Below are 19,872 nucleotides of genomic sequence, written 5' to 3'. Positions count from 1 at the left end.
AACGGTATAATCCTTTGGCCTGTCGGGTAACGTCCCGATAAACCACCGATACACAGGATCAAATAAGGTTACCTCACACGAAGGTGAGTCCAGAGATACAGTCACCATAATATTTTATATCACATGAAATTACAATACAAGAGTTTCTTAAAGCAGTACGAAGTTCTAATTTTAGAAAAGTTATTACAAACTGTTAAAGCTATGGTTCTTGGCAGCGGAAAGACAAAACATACGCGATGATTTACCGTATGTCATCAAGACGGATGTCATGTTAAGCCCTGACACGACATCACTCGAGATCATCAGTATTGGCCGGGGATGGATCCCATTCCACGGACCAACCTTCTGGAAGAGCACAGGGCCAAGGCAAGGGAAGAGTAGGGTCTTCAAGACATTACTTGCAAAATATATAACTAGCAAGGCTGAGTATACTAATACTCAGCAAGGCTTACCCGGGATTGGGTATACTTTAGCCCATAACTAGACTCATGAAAGCTTGAAATGGTTCTGGATTTAATTGCAGCTGAAAAGCGATAAAGGTAGATCCTTAATGTCAATTTTTAGCTTTCAGGTTCTAGTTGATTATTCATTCTAGGTAAGCACCTGTAACTACTCAAGCATGGTAAAATCTTTAACCAAACATCATCTTTGATGATCATATGATTGCTCTTATTACTCAATATGGTAAAGGGATCAAGCAGTCTCAATCTGCGTGAGAAGCAGACGATTCTGAATCGAATTCAACCTTGCAACGTAAACCTAACTCACACGCTTGGAACATCCAACGATAGTTCCGAAGCAACCGTTTGCCTTTCATTCCGACTCATGGATAGGTCCACCACAAGCGACTGTAGGATCATACGCACTTCCAAAGTGCAGGACATATGTTTGTAGCGCGACTACAAAACCCGTATTCCTGGTTGCCCTTGCAACACGTATTCCCACACGTCGAACTAAGTAACCAGAAGAAGCAAGACGAGTGGTGGGAGGTATGTCCACTCCTCGGGTCGATTGGCTACTAGGCTTACCGCTTACCATATTTCGCGGTATGTGGTTAGTACTTTCAAACGCTTAACCCGCACTACCACACGCTGCGACCTTATCAAGTTCAACAACACAGACGGGGTATCATCTCAACCCTGATACCTCACATAACTTCCGTCCGTCATCCTTATAGTGATAACAGGAATGTAAACATTACAAATCCTATATCGCCCGAGTGACAGGGAATCACCCGACTTCTACCGGTCCTATTAGCATAGCAGCTAGTCGGACTCAAGTGCTAACATTCAATACATTGGTTCCTAGGAAAATGCAACTAGGGTTTTTTATACAATTCCTAAGAACTTAATGCAGAAATAGATATAAATAACATAGGTTGCAGTGTAAATAAAGTAGGGTTTATGTCCGGGGCTTGCCTTTACTGGTGGGGCCGAAGTCAGAAATGTCAAAATGTTCCGAACTTTGGTTCGGGGCTTCAGTTAATCCCTTGGTGATGTTCACTTGGTCTTTAGAAATATGCTATGCAGACTCCAGGGAGGTCTCGTAGGTACCGTTGCCGAAGTAGTCGTATCTATATGTAATGCAACATTACATTTAAGTGTGCACATAAAACTATCTTAATTCATAACAAGGTTGCAATCCAGCATTCATATAACACACTATTCACATAACAACCAAAAAGATCTGAAACTAAACTTAGATAGAGCTTTAAGTGGACAACTAATGCAGTTATATCTTAATTGAGATGTGCTTAAGTGTTATCCTGGGTAACTAGATGTGGTTGTATCGACTTGATTACGTCAGCACAACTATTGAGTGACGTACAGCCGATTGGAGTGTGGTTGAGGATACATGACCGATAGATATAGATAGCCGATGTCTCAGTCGATAAATCGGCTGATAGAAGTGCGTGGAATAAAGATGGGAAAACTAAAGATTGATCAGCTCTATTTGTCCGATATGGAAAACAACTAGAATCAGCTTAGATCAGCCGATAGCAAGAGTCCTAAGATTGTGTGTACACCTTGGATACATCGACTATGTGCAGTCGATGTAGGACAAAACAAAAGAATTATATCAGCAGTAGCCGATAATAGAAAGGTAACAACCGGATCAGCTAACCAACCGATGGTAGAAACATATCAAAAGAAATGCATCGGTTGACAGTTGTTACATAGAAACATCATATACTCAAAGGAAACGGACGTTTAGTGGCTGAGCTGATAGCCGACACTGAAGCATAGCTGCCGAGATGTATTAGCTGAGCAGCAGATACACACAAACTAACAGGGATCCTTTTACGAAAAGGATCTTAAGGAAATGGCAATCAAGACAAGGTTAAAGTCTTGATGGCAGGGATAAGAGCACTCATATGAAAGGATTAACTAAACATCACACATCTCTATTTAAGACATATCTTCTATGGCTTACTTTTCAGCTATAACACAAGCATACAATATAAAGCACAATAAAACATTCATTCCCTAACATTTAACCTAGATCACAAATTAAAGACTTTGAACTCAAAATCACAACATACAACTTGTAGATTTTAACCTAAGGATTCAAACAAAACTGGTTTTGTATTTTTATGAACTTCTTTCGAAAATCTATAAAATGTAGAAGTTCACGGATTTGAAATAAAGAAGACTCTAGAAAACTTACAGAAAACACCTTAGAACTTTCTAAATCAAAGCAATTAAGTCCCTGGTCAGGGAAAACAGAGAACAGGAAGATAACGACGATATTCCGACAAAGGGGTCGTCGGCATGAAGAAGATTCAGTGGATCAGGGCAAACCTTGGGGTAGCCTTGATTGTAGAGAGGAACAAGTGGAAAGTGAATTCCCGCGGTGAATAGGATCAGTGATGAGAAGAGCTCGACGGTGACGAAGAGTAGAAGTTGCTGGATGTCATGGACCATGGGACGAGACGGTAGAGCTGGATTGGTTCGCTATGCCAACTCCTCTGCGAACCTCGGGGTTTCCTGCTCACGGGTTGAACATTCTCTGCTCACGCACATGCGATGCCAAAGCATGGCCGACCGAACACCTCTGCTCGCACAAGAAGAAACCCTCCTTGACCTGTTTGCTCTGGTGCGTGCACTACCGGCATACTTACGCAACCATTCGCAAGGCCGCCGCTCCCGTTCTGCTTCCACACCATCGGCCTCCAACTTGCTTGCGCGTGGTTTGTTGCTTTGCATAAGCACGCGCCTGCAGAAACGAATCGAGCCGGCCGTCAATCCTGCATCGCGCGTCAGACCCGCGTTGCATTGCTCCTGCTTTGACCTTCGCATGGATGAGGGGAGCTCGCCGTGCCTGGCTGTACCGCGGCACTCAGCCACCTCCTACACCAGATTCTGCACCTCCGACCGCCTCGTGCAGTTGCGCAGCTTCTCTTTCCGATCTTGCCGCGCCATATTTGCCACCTCTGCCTCTGCGCGTGACTTCCCTGCACACCCTGCACATCGCGCAATTGCTCGTCATTGTCATGCACAGCTCCTCCTCTTTCTCCTGTTGCTGGTCCCGCGCTTGCTTCGGCCTTGCCACGTCGCAGGTCCCTCCGTGGCCGTCCTCGCCAAGCTACCGCCGTGCGCGGCCTTGTTGCCCTCCGTGCGGGTCTGCCCCGAGCCGCCACACTTCAGCTCCATCCGCGCATGCCCGAAACGCGCGCGTCCTTGGCCCGCATCGCGCTGCTGCTCACGCGTCTGAATCTGCCCTGCTCGCTCCAGGCCGTTTGCCTCCGCTCGGGTCCCGTCCCTGCGCTCGCGCGCCTACGCTGCCTGCATGTGCGCCGTGCTTGCTCCAACGCCTGTTCCTGCCCAGCTCCCACGCTCAAGCAGCGCCAGTGCCCGCACACGCCTGTTCCCGCGTCGCGCGCGCTCGCTCCGAGCCGCAAACGCACGCCTGCACTGGCCCAATGCCCCGGCTCCGCTCCGCTCTCCGCCAGCGCTCGAGCTCGACGCCTATGCCGCTCACCAGTGTTTCACCTGCACAACCCGCTATGCTCCGGACCTGCCGCGCCACCAGCACCTCCACGCTCTTGCTCCACGCCACCAGCTCGCGCTGCTCCCGCTCTGGCACTGGCCACGCCGCGACCACTCCCTGCGTCCGCGCTCACCGGCTCCGCTCCAGTCAGCCACCAGCTCCTGAACCGCACCGAGCCGCCTGCTGCGCCAGCAACTGCCGCCCTCGCCTCCAGCATTCCCTGTGCCAGCGCACCGCCCGCGCGCTCCGCTTGCGTCGTTGCCGCCCGCGCACCTGGCCGCCAGCCCGCTTGCCGCGCGCGCTCGTCCTTGCCGGGCCGCACGCCGCTCGGCCCGAGCCGCGCGCACCCACGCCCCCTCGCTCTGGGGCCGCCCTGCCTCGGGCTCGCCCGCACCTGAGCCCGCGCCGATCGAGCCAGCTCCGCCTGGATCCGCTGCGCCTGGCTGAGCCGTTGCCGCACCCGAAGCCGCCTCGCTCGCCTCAGCGCCCCGCGCCCGCGAGCCGCCCGCCGCTCGGGCCGTGCATCCCGCTCGTGTGGGCCGCTCGCCTGCCGCTCGGCCGTGGCCGCCTGCCGCGCGCCCCTGGCTGTGCTGGTTCCCGAGTGCCCGTGATTGGAGGAGGAAGTCAACGGGAAGAAGAACAGAGGGAGAAGGAGGAAGAAAAGAAGCGCTTGGATGCTGCTACCGCCGGTGGGAAAGAAAAAGGATGGGCGCCAGAGAGAAGAAACAGAGGATAAGGGGAAAAGAGATTTTCCAAGGACTTATGCGCAATTTCAGAAAACTGCAGGGACCTATTTATAAAGCAAAATTTCCCATCAATCTAAAACCCGAATGAAGAAATGCCCAAAATGAAAGTTGGAGAGTTTTTCAAACTCTACAACATTGCTTTAGGGCTCAAGTTCAAAAACTCAAAACTTATATCATTACACGTGAAGTTTTGAACAAAAGTTGGATTTGAAGTGCTTTTGTCCTAAAGAGTGAAACTTTATAAAATTCAGGAGCGGCGTGGGAACCCAAGGATGTGTCAGGTGGCATCACGATCTGGGTGGACAGGTCATGATACAGGAAGCGGCAGAGCACATTCCACTAGAGGGGCCCCTAGATGGACACGTGTAGATCAGCTGACCTCGCTCCAGGGGCATCAGCCCTGGGGTTTGGGACACCCCCTTCTCTCAAGCAATGTAGCCCAGCCCACCACGTATATAAGGTGGAGCTGGGCCTTCAATGTAGAAAAAAAAAGAGAGGATGAGGCGACAGATACGACACGTGAAAACACACACATGCACACCACTTGCAAGTGCCCCGTTGTAAGCACCCAGCATTCGAACATGAGGAATACGAAGAACGTCACCCCGTACTAGATGTAGGGCAATTGCCCGAACCAGTCTAAATCCTTGCCTTCGATTGTTAGCCATCGAGCCACGGAGAAGCGCGGCGCTAAATTTACTAGCCGGTGAATGAAACACCGAAAGGACCGCATCCGGCAACACTAATTAACCAGACACCATGCCTACGTTAATGAGCGATAATCTAGTATCCTGCACGGAACCCCCACCCTCCGGATGGACAGACATCATACTAGAGAAAATATAAGAATACTGGAACCGATGCTGTGGCACTAGATTTACTCTTCTAATCATGCAAGGTATAAGGTATAAATACAAACTAATCATATCATACATGTCTGACACCAAAGAAGATAAACTATGCAAGTACATAAATCTAGAAGATAACTCTATTAAAGATATTCAAGAATTACAAAGGAGAGGAAGAGCTAACTCATACCAAATACTCCTAAGCAACCTCGAGAACCCGAAGAAGAGCTACTTCAGCCTAAACTCCACTAGCCTATGGACTAAGCTAGAGAGGAACCAAAGAATGAGCAACTTGAGGTGTGTTCTAATTCTATCCCCCCCTCATATTTATATGTGTATCCAAGGGGTGTTCCTACTGTGCAAATAGGTGAAACCTTGGAGAACCGACATGGAGGAGCAATGGGGAGGCGCCACGTGGAAAAGGTAAGTCGATGGAGCTGGTTTTGGTTCGGCTGAACCAGGCCTGGCTACAACCAGCCTTAGCCTTTGCTGAGTGGCTGACAGGTGGGCCCTTAGGTCAGTGGTGCATGTCTTGGTGTTGTCCTAAGGCGGTTGCATGTTCTGTTGGGCCCTTTGATCCATGTGAGACTGAACGGTGCATTCTGATTGGTTGGTGCTTTCTACCATGGATTCAAGGGTGTGTTTTCTCTCAAATTCTGCTCAAATTTCTGCATAGCACAAATTTCCAAGGGACATGTGAAAATAGCATTATTCTAGATAAATATGCGTGTAAGAAATGCTAATTCTCCCAATTTTCTAAACAAATTGACGGTCGAAATTAGTCGAGCGTCAACAATCGGTTAGACTCGTTTTCACCAGGTACATTGAGAGGTGATTCGTTGTGATCCATGCATTCTAGCACATTTGCTGTGTTAATTAGATTTTGTGTAAACAGTAACCATCTTTATGATTGGTTCCCACAACACAGCAGGTAGTTAGCTTTTCAAATGTTCACTTATATTTTAATCTTCTGGATATGAAATTCTTAGAATTTTTCTAATAGGTAAAAATCTAATCGTTTAGTGCAAAGAAATGTTGCTCCATTGCATCACCCTGCAAAATCTTTGATGTGATTTATATGGATGCTCCACTTTGTTCTATAGTTGGTAGAAGCTACTCAGACAATTTCATGCTCTTGGCAGCAATGTTAATTTGTGGTCATTAATTTTTGCCTGATTATATAAATCTGGAAATTTTCACTACTAGATAAAGCATTTGCAGGGGTGGTCAAAGAAGCATTTCTAGAGCCGGTCTGATGGCCTGCAGTTGCTTCCATTTGTAGTGATGGCTTAAATCGTAGCCCGGCGCTAGAAATTCATGATCAGGCAGCCGTCATCTCTATGGATACGCGCCTGCGCTACCAGGCCTTGCCGCAGCGCAGCTGTGTTGACGCCACCAGGCCCGCCGCTTGCTGTAGCCACGTAGGCGTTGGGGTTGGCTCTTGCCCCTACTTTGCTACAGCCAACCCCGTTCTAGGGCCGCTCGTCGCCTGCCCACCGCGCACGCTTGGAGAAAGGACAGAGTGATGGAACAAGAGGGAGTTCTGTGATTGAGAAGGGAGAAGGTAAGAGAGAAGATAAGGGAGGAAGAGAGAGGCTAGATGGGTAGACTGAGGTGAGGGGAAAAGATAAGGGAGGAAGAGAGAGGCTAGATGGGTAGACTGAGGTGAGGGGAAAAGATAAGGGAGGAAGAGTGAGGTGGGGTGGGATCAACATGTGTCCGGCCATTCTCTGCATGCGCCCTCTCGATGATTTCTAGAAAACATTCACGGGTTAAGCCACCTCTAGGAATCCCCTCATTTCTAAGGATGGCTCAGACGCATGAGCCGCCCCCTAGAAATGTATATTTTCAGAGGTGGCTCCTAGGATGAGCCACCTCTAGAAATCAAGCCGATTTGTAGGTAATTCACCTGAAATTTGATTTGTGAATGAAGGTAGGCTCCTTTTCATTTGTAAGAGCGTTTATATTTTCGTCTTCTTCTGAGAAAAAGATGCTCTTAGAAATCTTTTTGTAGTAGTATTTTCTAATCTTATACATGGTATATTTATTATAATATAATGTCCTGGAAGAAGCACCTACAGAACGTTCCATGTTGCTCGTTGTCATCACCTTGCATAGGCACCAGTAACCTAATAACAAGTTGCTCTTTAGGTCACCAGATGGCAATACATTGACATATTCCATCAGATCATCTGTCATTTCTGCAATCAATTGAGCCAAATAATCCTCACCCACTTCCTAGTGTCGATCATGCACAATCTACCAAGTGGTAATTACACTCCATGATGCTAAATAATCCCACCAGGCTTTGAACAAGACGTAGGTAATATCAATCCCCTATAAATATAACATCCAGGTCCCATGAAAAAATATATCTAACCAAGAGTAAAATAAGTACAAAAGAAGATACTTCAGCTTCCATAACAGTAATACTTCGTCTAAGAATAAAAGGATATCAGTTTTGTATCATCGTCATTTGTTTTTATTCAGTTCTCATGTGCTTATTTTCATTATTTATCTTACAGGTGAAAATCAACAACTTCTGAAGAATGAAGGAAATAATAGTTCCCGCCATTCTTTCCGTCTTTTTGATGACTACCACCTCCTCTGATGCTCTGACGAGGAAACTGTTGTCTGGAGATGGTGAACAGCAGGCAGGCCAAGTGCAGGAGGAAACAGCGATTCGCGTTGATGGAAGGCCCTCTACTGGCTATGGTGACCATGTCTGCCCCAGAAGCTTGTTTCCTAACTGCTCAAAAAGGCTCGATCAGCCCTCTTCAAACAATCTTGGCTGAATCACTGACGCCATGTATGAGGTTCAGTTTACATATAGATAACTGACGCTAAAAGATTGTCACTATAAGCGTCTATATTTCCACATGTCTACTGCAACTTACGAGATATATACAGACTATTTTTAGTAGTTTCCGCACGACCAAGTTGTAGTTCCCTTGCATGTGTGCTGTCAATATAATGTAAGCACCTACACCTCTGATCTTATTCAGAAGAATTTCCTGGCCATCTGTTAGATAGATGTGTGTATTTTTGTAGCTCGCAGTAGCTTTTTATAGTCTTCTGCCCCTTCTGGGTAAAAATTCCCGGTCATTATCGATAACTTTTGATTACCGGTAAAATGGGAAGCTTATAACATTGATAGATGATGCTACTAGATTTTATTACATCTATTTGCTGAAACCTAAAGATGAGACATTAGATTAATTTAGTGCTTCTAGAGCCGAGGAGGAGAACCAAGAAGAAAGAAAAGTAAAATGTGTCAGGTCTGGTCATTGATGGAGGAATTTTTAACGGGTTCACCCTTTTCTGTATGTATGATGAAATTATCAGATGAATCTCCATTCCCTACTTTGTTGAAATCATGTACGACATATGTTATTTCATTTTTGGGGGTTGTGAAATTTGTTTGAAGTTTGATATGTTACAAGGAGAGACCCAATGGATTACAACTAATAAGGTAAAATGTTTTCTTTATCAAAAAAGGTAAAATGTTTCACCAGGTTAACGTGTTGAACGACTATGGAAAATTATACGTACGACTTGTTTGGTTGGGTTGGGGCATATAAAATTTTTGAGGTTGTTAAGTTCTTGTAATAGTAACTTTATTCATATTCAATACTTCTCAATTTTGAAAGAACATCTAGACCTGATTAGTGGGTTTTTGGTTGATTAATGACGCACACTTGTGGAATTAATCTTTTATTGAGAATGATGAGCAAGTATCACGGGTGATTGATGAGCTAAGTCACGGAGATGACTACCAAAAAGGAAATGAAAGTTGCAAAGCGAAAACTCACGAGGATTTATTTTTTCTTTTGAAATTGAGTATAGGCGTAAAATCAAGAGGGACATAATATTTAGTAGCTTTGCTGAGAGTAAGGTACTCAAGATGATCTAACAAATCTATAAGAGATATATTTGCACTCACACATCACTTAGGATAACTCTAGACTGCTTCCTGCAAAAGTTCGGAGTTTCCGGAGATTTTTCTGGAGTCTGTGGACATTGGGTTTTTCTGCGGAGTTTTGTCTGGGTTCGATTATGATCGCTTAAGTGGCTCCACCCAAAGTGCATCGGTCAATCTAGGGAAGCCACCTTGTTTCGATGGAACGGGGTATTCCTCATGGCGGCACTTGATGTGTGTATAGTGATTGGGTCAATCTGGCCCTTTGGAAGATTACGTGTGTAGGTGTCAACATTCCCGAAGAAGATGAACCTATCACACAAGAGCAAGAGCATGAAATTCAATGCAAGATGCAAGCCGCTTTCATACTTCTTAGCTCCTTGAGTCCGGAGGAGTTTGACAAAGTAGATGGAATTGACTCGGCTAAGCAAATATGGGATACACTTCAAGTCAACCATGAGGGTACAAGAAAGGTGTGTGAGGGAAGAATCGTGCACTAGAAGGAGAGCTCAACCGATTCATCATTCATGAGAATGGGATACCACATGAGTTGTACAACCGGTTGAACAAGATCGTGAACAAGATTAGGGCACTTGGAGGAGAGAATGAAGTGACAAAGATGTGGTTGACAAGATCTTAACTACTTACATGGCTAGAGATGTCAACCTACCTACATTGATTAGAGAAAAGAGAAGCTTCAAGAGGTTCACTCCCGCCGACGTCATTGGAAGAATAGAAGAGCAGCTCATCACCATCAAGGAAGCAAAGATCTCTCAAGAAATGTCCATGATTCATGAACAATTCGAGAAGAACAATGGTGTTGCTCTCAAAGCAAGCAAGAAGGAGAAGTGCAAAACTATTTTTGAGAGCACATCATCAAGAAAAGAAGAAAGTGATAGTGATAAGGGCATGGCATTATTCATCAAAAGATTCAAGAGAGTCATGAAGAAGGATGGATACTTCATCAACGACAATAGAAGAAGCAAGATCAAGAGGAAGTCCAACAAGCCATTCTTTTGGTCTGGGGAAGTTGGTCACTTGATTGCCGATTGTCCCAATCCAAAGAACATGAACAAGAGTGAGAAGAAAGAATATAGCAAAGGCAAGAAGAAGTACTCGGGTGAAGTTCATCTTGGTCAAGAGTGGGACTCAAGTGAAGAATCCTCCGATGAGGAAGGTGTAGCAACCATGGCCATGGAAGCTGACACCATCAATTCATCACTCTTTGGAGACCTCACCCAATGATGAAGAGGACTTCACTCCCACATGCCTCATGGCAAAAGGGGCCAAGGTATATCCAAACTCCTCTCCAAATAATGATGATGATGATCTTGATGATAATGAATGTGAAAACATGATAAAGGAACTTGGTAAAAAGGCAACAAACAAAATAATGAAGCTTATGATAGAGATAGAGGATAGGGATGAGACTCTTGAGGCACAAGAAGAATTAATTAGGCTTGAGCGGAAGAAAACCCTAGGCCTTGAGAAATCGCTCTCCAAAGAAAGGAAGAGTTTAAAGGTGCAAACAATGCCAAAATTAACAAAATTCTTAAACTTGAGAAGTCTCTAGCTAAGGAGAAGGAAAATGTTGAAACATTGACTAGAGAGCTATCCTTAATTAATGAATCAAATGTTTACCTTAAGAGTGTGAATGAAACACTTCAAGAAAACTTCTCCTGTTTAAATGCCAAACACAGGGCTCTTGAAGTAGAACATACCACTCTTTTGGAAAACACCACCATGGACTCCATTGATGCAACCAAATCCTCTATTCCTACCACTAGCAATTGTTGTGCAAGATGCTATAATGTGAATGTTGAATCTTGTGCCACTAACCTTGTGGAGATTCATGTGATGAAGAGTGAGATCACTAAACTCACAAGCTTGCCCAAGGAAGACAACACTGCTCCGAAGATAAGGTGTTTGAGAAGCACACCAAGGGATTTGGTAGTGGCTACATGAGGAAATATGGTTTTAAGAAAGGAAAGGGTATATGTAAGAATGGTCAAGGTCGGCAAGAACCCATTCCTTTCATCAAGAACAACAAGAATGCCGGTGTTAGTGCAAATGGGGCCATTATTGGTGGAATGGTACCCATTCGTTCAAAGGTTGATGGTAAGCATCGTAAGGCAAGCTCACATCAAGTCAAGAAGATCAAGATCAACGTCCAACACACAAGCAAGGCCAAGCCACATGCTTCACAAAGTTCATTCTATGCCTATTATGTGTTGACTTCAGACCGCAAGGGTAAGGTGGTCGCCAAGTATGTTGGGTACCGCACAAACATTGATCAAAAGGATTGTGTGGGTGCCCAAGGTTCTTGTCACTAACACTCTGTTATCGCCATAATTTAGCTGGACCAGAAGATGGGCCACGAGCAAGATGGGTTTAAGGGATAACTGTAATGGGCTTGCAAATCAGCTCCTGCACGGGCATTTTAAGGCTAGGATTGGCCATATATCTAGATAGGTGTGTGCGTTTAAATTAGTTTAGATATAGATAATCAAGATTCATGTCATAGTCAATCAGGATTAGTTAAGAAAGGCAAGTCTCCGGACTATAAATATGCACCCTGGACACAAAAAGAAAAGAACAAGCATTCGCAAACAACTCTCGGCACATCGCCACCCCTGTTTTAGGGTTTCTCTCGGGTAAGTGCTATGCAGCCCTGATCACGCTTCGCGTGATCGGGGCAGCATTGTTCCTACCTATTTATCTTTGTGTTTCTTGTGCTGAAGCGTTGTTGATGGCAAGTAACACCAATTACCTTAGCACTTACACGGATGCATCGACTTTTATATTGTATTCATGCATTGTTTGTTACCTGTAAACGTTTAGCTATCCTTATGCCCGATCTCAGGTGTAAGGGCAGCACCTTGCTCTATTTTGATTAGTAGATCCAATCTGTTATGGTTAGTCTTTGTTCATTAAAGATTTGGCTTGAGATCTGCATGATTAGGCCCTTCAAATGAGTTGAATGATCCGGCAATACGTTTGATACTTTATATTGATCTAAAGAGGGATTGTTCCGAAAATCGGCTTTCTGCTGGTTTTTAGGCCTCTGTTTAGGTTGCTATTCTGTTATCTTTCGTGTTTGTTAGGCTTAACTACGCGTAGGATGTTCCGGTCACGTGGTGGAAGCTTTAACCGTCACAGATTGAATTAGCCTGTTGATTACAGAGCAAGTTTATATTATCATCAGATTTGTGTATTACGGCTTGGACTAATGTTTGAACGTGTTTATGTATGCAAGAGACTAATTGAAATCACATCTACACCTTCGTGATCAGGTATAGGTCAGGTGGCACGCCTAACAGATCAAGGCGCTAGGTCGTGTGCCAGATTCTAGGCTGTTGACGGAGGGACCAGGGCCCACCTGCAGTCCAGGGAGCCTCCCGGCTCCCCGTGTTGCCTGTCACTGCTCGCCGGTGGGTTTCAACCGATAACACATTCTGGCACGCCCGGTGGGACCATCTTCATCGACTACATCAACTTCCACCGCCAGGATGTCAAAGGAAAACTTAATCACATACGAGGAGCTTTCCACTGAGCACAAGCAGAAGTATGATGAGATCAAGGCTCTCATTAAAGCTGATCTCATCGGCTCTTTTGAGAGGACCCACCACCATGGCATCCGGTGGAAGGGGTTCTCACCTGAAGGCGCTCTCGATGAAGTGGATCTATCTACCTCTTCAGAGGAGCGCACTAGAGCTCTACGCCATGAGGTGAACTACATGGTGGCTCATTCATTGCATTGGCACTCCGAGAGCCTAGTGAACACTCTTGAGCGTGTCGCACTGCGCGTAGTCCTGGAAATAATGAAGAATCAGTACTCTCTGATGGGACCTACCCTAGGGAGTCGTGCCATTCCAGGCCAAGCCACCACTGCCTCATACAGTCGCGGCTCCAGAATCACAAGGTTCATCGGCATACGTTGTCTACAAGGTGGGAGGTGACCTTGTGGATCATCAATTCTTCAGTGAGCCACCTAAGGAAATTCCACATGGGTACATGTGTGCATATATACTAGATAGCAACAACCCGGTATATTCGGCGCAGCGGGCGACTAGAGGAGTTTCTAGGATAGATGCTGATAAGCAAGCATGGCTACCTAAGTACACCACCAGGCCGAGTCATGATGGCATGCACTCGGCCCCAGGAGTTCAAACTGTAGACCAGATTAGCGCCATCTTGAGGGATCAATTTGGTATTTTACCAAAAAGGTGAGCGATCAACTGTACTAAGTTGTATCCTAGTGAATATGATTTGATCCCTCTGCCACCCAAGTATCGGCTTCCTGAGTTTACCAAGTTTAGTGGATCGGAAAGGTCCAGCTCCATCGAGCATGTGAGCCGATACTTGGCACAATTGGGGATGATCCCAGTGTCAGACCCTCTGCGAGTAAGGATCTTTTTGTAGTCTCTTACAGGGCCAACCTTCAGATGGTACACTTCATTGGGTCCTAACTCGATCCGCACATGGAAGCAGCTGGAGGAGCAATTCCACATCCAATACCACTCGGAAGCTGCGGAGGCCGGGATTGCCGATCTAGCACAAGTCCGGCAGAAGCGAGGGGAAACTGTGTTAGAGTATATCCAGCGCTTCACGGAAGTCAAGAATCGATGCTATTCAACCCGAATTTCAGAAAAAGAGGCAGTCGAGCTGGCATCCTTGGGACACTTAGGAGATGTACGGCAAGTTCTAGAACGAACCAGAAGGTTTGGGCTTAAGATGAATCCGAAGAAGTGCGCTTTCAGCATATCAGCTGGTCAGTTCCTAGGTTTCTTGGTTCATGCAAGAGGAATTGAGATCGGCCTAAAGAGTTAGGAAGCTATAAAAATAATGGTGCCACCTACTACAAAGAAGGAGCTCCAGCAGCTCATTGGCAAGATCAACTTTGTCAGAAGGTTTGTTTCCAATCACTCTGGACGGATTGAGCCTTTTATGGAGTTGGTGAAGATTAAAGCCAGTGATGAGTTTCGCTGGGGGGTAGAGCAACAATGGGCATTTGAAGAGATCAAAGAATATTTGTCAAAACCACCCGTGTTAGTTCCACTCCAGCAAGATGAGCCATTCTACATTTATTTATCAGTAGGCAACACCTCCATCGCTTCGGTGGGGATACAAGTGCATGACGGCAAGGAGAGGGTTGTGTTCTACCTTAGCAGAAGGAAGCTAGATGCGGAGACCAAGTACCCTGAGATTGAAAAGTTATGTCTTTGTTTGTTCTTTACGTGTACAAAGTTTTGTCATATCAGAGACCAGGTACCCTGAGATTAAAAAGTTATGTCTTTGTTTGTTCTTTATGTGTACAAAGTTTCGTCATATCTTGCTATATGCCGAAACGATTGTCATCTACAAAGAGTAGATATTTGCACTATCAGAGTTTGATATCTGGTACCAACCCATGAAGGCAGTCAAAAGGCAAGTGCTGGCAGATCTTATTGAAGAAAGGATCAATACTGACATAGCAGAACTCTCCGTGCGCGCATGGGCCATGTACTTCGACGGATTGGCTTGTGGGGCCGTATGTGGTATAGGTATCCTGCTCGTGTCGCCTCGGGGGGCAGTGTCAGACCCGAGACTACGAGACTGTGTACATAACATAGTTCATACAGGAATAGGGGATAGGACATGTCCTATACCTTATCTGTGTTGTACTCTACTCGCATGCGAAGTAGAACTAGTCGATACAAAAGGAAACTACTCGAGTTGTACTCGAGTAAGATTCCTAAGCTAGTGTCGGACTAGGATTCATGTAACCCTATCCTCCCGGATATATAAGGGCGGGTAGGGACCCCCTCAAAACACATCGACACCCAAGGCAATACAAACCACCAAACAGGATGTAGGGTATTACGCACATCACGGCCCGAACCTATCTAAACCTCATGTTTCTTGCACCTTTGAGTTCTTGATCTCGACGACACCCTACCTAAAACTCACCATCTTGGGTATATCCCTCGGTGGGCAGGCGGTAAAACACCGATAGCTGGCGCGCCAGGTAGCGGTGCGCATCGAAGATCCACCAGAAGATGAGGAAGCCATTACGGGAGAAGGAGGGATGTGCTGGTGTGGTTGCTAATGGCTAAAGGAAGAAGATGAGTGAAAAAAGAAAATGGTTTCAGAATTATTAATGCCGAAATCAGGGGGGCATGTGTTATCGCCATAATTTAGCTGGGCCAGAAGATGGGCCACGAGCAAGATGGGTTTAAGGGATAACTATAATGGGCTTGCAAATCGGCTCCTGCGCGGGCAGTTTAAGGCTAGGATTGGCTATATATCTAGATAGGTGTGTGCGTTTAAATTAGTTTAGATATAGATAATCAGGGTTCGTGTCGTAGTCAATCAGAATTAGTTAGGAAAGGCAAGTCTCCGGACTATAAATATGCACCCTGGACACAAAAACAAAAGAACAAGTATTCATAAACAACTCTCGGCGCATCGCCACCCCTGTTTTACGGTTTCTCTCGGGTAAGTGCTATGCAGCCCCGATCACGCTTTCGCATTCGCATGATCGGGGCAGCATCGTTCCTACCTATTTATCTTTGTGTTTCTCATGCTGAAGCATTGTTGATGGTGAGTAACACTAATTACCTTAGTGCTTACTGTGGCAAAACCAACTTGAATTACACCGGCTCAAGTACGTGAGTCCACTCTTGAGGGCTCCGACATGCTTCAAACGGTATAATCCCTTGGCCTGTCGGGTAATGTCTCGATAAACCACCGAATGCAGGATCAAATAAGGTACCTCGCACGAAGGCAAGTTCAGAGACACAAATGCCATCATATTTTACATCACAGGCAGGTATATTACATGAGTGTTTAAAAGTAACATCAGTTCCCAACTAATGAAAATTATTACAAAACAGTTTTAAGTTTTAAGTCATGGTAGCGGAGTTTGATACGCAGGCACAGTACACGTCGCCAGATTAGATATCATGCTAGCCCTGGCATGATATCACTTGGAGGAATTTGTGTTGGCCAGGGACGGGTCCCACTCCACAAACCAACCTTCGGGCAGCGGGTAAGGCCATGGCATGGGTAGAGTAGGGTCGTCAGGGGGGATTACCTGAACAAAAAGTCATAAGGCAAGACTGAGTATTCTAATACTCAGCAAGACTTATCCATTCATGGTATACTTAGCTGTGTAACTAGACTTATGAAGGCTTTAATGGCTTCTTGAGTAGGGTTGGGTGCAGGAGTGTCAAAGTTTTCCGAACTTTGGTTCGGAGCTTCAGTTAGATCTGCGACGGTGTTCCCGGAGTCTTCAGCTGATTCCACTCCTTGTTCTAGGATTAGTTCGTAGTCACCGTCGGCGAGAGTAGTCGAGTCTACATGATATGCAAAGTTATAAGTTAAGGGATGCATATTATTTAATTTTATTTCACGATAAAGTTGCAATCCAACAAAAATATAATTTACTTTTTACACATACCATTTATTTCTCTACTGGGCAGTTATTTATCGGGTATTAACCTTTTTATCTAAGCACATTAAGTAGTAGGGTTGATTATCCTAAATATTTAACTAATGGCATGAGGTAACAGATTGAATTGGTTTCAAATATTTAAACTAATTATTAATAACTTTATCTATTTGCTTTGCTAATTATTTATACCAACCCTAGGTTATTATTTAACCATGAACTTATTTTATTTAGATAAAAGTATAACATTATCATAGCATGTTTTATTTGTTTTGGTGGTTTTACACCTGATCCTAGGGTGAGAATTTAGTAACAGGTTACACAACTCAAGAACAGTACCTCAAAATATTTTCATGATTTTTGAACATTTAAAACCACAGATATTAAATATACAAGGTTAAATAGGTATTATTCACAATTAATCTTACATATTATGGAAATATTACACACACAGTAGGTTAATTACTTTTCTAAGTCCTACATGTTAAAGTAAAGCTAACACAACTGAGTTTACATTTTTACCATTTTTCTGCTATTCATGATGCATTTTCTTAACCTACAACTATTTAAACTTAGTATTTAAATTAGAGCACAAACTACTCAGGAACTGAAAGTCGATCTATAAGGAAAGTTGTAGATCTTAAAATGAGGATTCCAACAAATTTTGGTTTGCATTTTTATGGTTTTTCCTTGAATTGATATAAAATTTCAAAGTTGACAGCACAATTAACACCTCGGGCTCCCTAAGGCACTATTCACATAAGTCTTAAGCCTTGCAGATAGCCCCCTGGGCTTTCAATTCTTTTAATACCGAGGTCCTTGGCTAGGGGTGAGAGGGGAGCAGGGGTGGGACAGCCATGTTCCGGCGAGGAGGATCACCGGCGGCGAGGTCCGAGGGGAGGGGAAGCTTCAGGGGCTTATGGCGGTTAGATTGAGCCACATGTTGAGGGTAGAGGTGGTCGGGAAAGGGATCTCGATGAAAGCCCGAAGCAACGGCGGAGGGGTCAACGACGACGGCGATGCTCCGGCGGCCGACGTCGATGGAGGACCTGTGCATGAGCTCCAGTGAGTCGTGGGGAAGGTATTGGTGCAATCAATTGGGAACACAAGCTTCGAATTAGGGGCAACCGGCGGGAGCAGTGGCGATGGCGGCGGAGGTAAATGCCGGTGAGTGTCGGGGAGTCGATGTGTTGCACTAGGGAGCCGATGGAGGGGTCGTAGAGCTTCACGGGGGCGAGGGGAAGCTGACTGAGGGGTTGTCGTGGTGCGAAAGGGCTCGGAGTGGGAAGCTAACTGAGCAGGAGGCGGCGGCGGAACTGGGGCTGGCCGGAGCTATGGAAGACGAGGCTCGGATGCGGGAGGGTGAAATTGATCGGGCTGGAGAGCACCAGTGGGTCACGGTGGTGCTCTAGCAGCACTGGATTGGGGTTCAGAGGGAGCGAAGGCGGCTAGCGACGGTGGACAGTGGGAGCGGCGGAGGTCCGGTGAGGAGATGAGCTCGGGAAAAGAACACGGTGGAAAAGAAGTGCGGCAACACATACACAAGATCGCAGAGTAGTCGTTGAGCGTGCGTTAAGGCTAGGAGGGGTGCTGTGGATGTGAACAGGAGCTGGCAATGGCGGCGATGATGTGGCAGCCGGCGGTGGCTCGGGAAACTCGTGGCGCGTGCGGAGGAGGGCAGCAGGGGAGGGAGAGGACGACGGGTAGAGGTCATCCCAGCAGGAGGTGGCGCGGCGGCAGTGGCAAAGCGGTGGGCCAGGGGCGAATCATTGCGCCGGCGGCAGGGGGGCAGAGCAGAGCACGTGCTCGGGGAAGAAGAGGGGAGGGGTCCGGAGGACCTGTTTGGAAATTCCAAGAATTTTAGGGACCTCTCGGTAAAGAAATATTTCCCACTGATCTAGAGGTTTAATGAGAAAATGTCCAAAATAAAAGTTGTAGAGTTTTTCAAGCCCTACAATATTTCTTTAAGGTTCAAGTTCAAAAAGCCAAAGTACAGCTTTACATGTTAAATTTTGAGCAAAGGTGGAATTTGAATTACTTTTGTCCTTACCAAGATGGATTTGATGTAATTTTGGGTATGTTTACAAGTTTTCACGTGATGTCATGATGACTTGCATTCTTACATTTTGGCCCTAAGTAAATTTGAAAGTTACTTTTATATTTCAACTATTTTGCATAAAAGGACCCACGATTTTTACATGGATCACATCTAGGTCCCAGTTTTCACATAAAGGCACATTTTTCATATAATTCAACATATCTTTTGCACATTCTTTCCTATAGTGATATAAATTTGACACCTAACATCACATTTTTCTTAGGTTTTTATGCTACCTCCCATTCTTACCCAATTATTCCTAAAGGGCCTATATTTTACAAAATTACAGTTATATCCCTATTCCTCATACACCATAGCAAGCATTACTTTCCACATTAGAATCTAGTGTCTATATTTCTAATTACCTGAATGTCACAGCCTTCCCCCCTAAAAAGAATCTCATCCCGAGATTTCGAAGTAGAATGGAATCGAACAATTAGGTTTGGGGATTGGCTTGAAGGAAGTTTGGGAAGTTTCGTTGAAGATAGGATTCCGTTTCCCAAGTTGCTTCTTCTTTGGTGTGATGATCCCATAGGATCTTATACATTTTGATCTTCTTCCTTCTGGTGACTCTCTCCTTGGTATCCAAGATTTGGATAGGTTGTTCGGTGTAAGATAGATCAGGTTCAATCTCAATGGTACGGGTTTCAACGATCTCCGTGGGTACTTTGATACACTTCTTAAGTTGCGAGATATGGAAGACATCATGAATGGCAGCCAATTGAGATGGAAGACGAATTCTATAAGCCACTGGGCCATAGACTTCAAGAATCTCGAAGGGTCCGACATATCGGGGTGCTAACTTCCCTTTTATGCCAAAACGTTGAACACCTTTGGTA

Source organism: Panicum hallii, chromosome 7 (genome assembly GCF_002211085.1).
Source record: "Panicum hallii strain FIL2 chromosome 7, PHallii_v3.1, whole genome shotgun sequence".
Lineage (NCBI taxonomy): Eukaryota > Viridiplantae > Streptophyta > Magnoliopsida > Poales > Poaceae > Panicum > Panicum hallii.
This window is presented reverse-complemented; position numbering follows the sequence as displayed.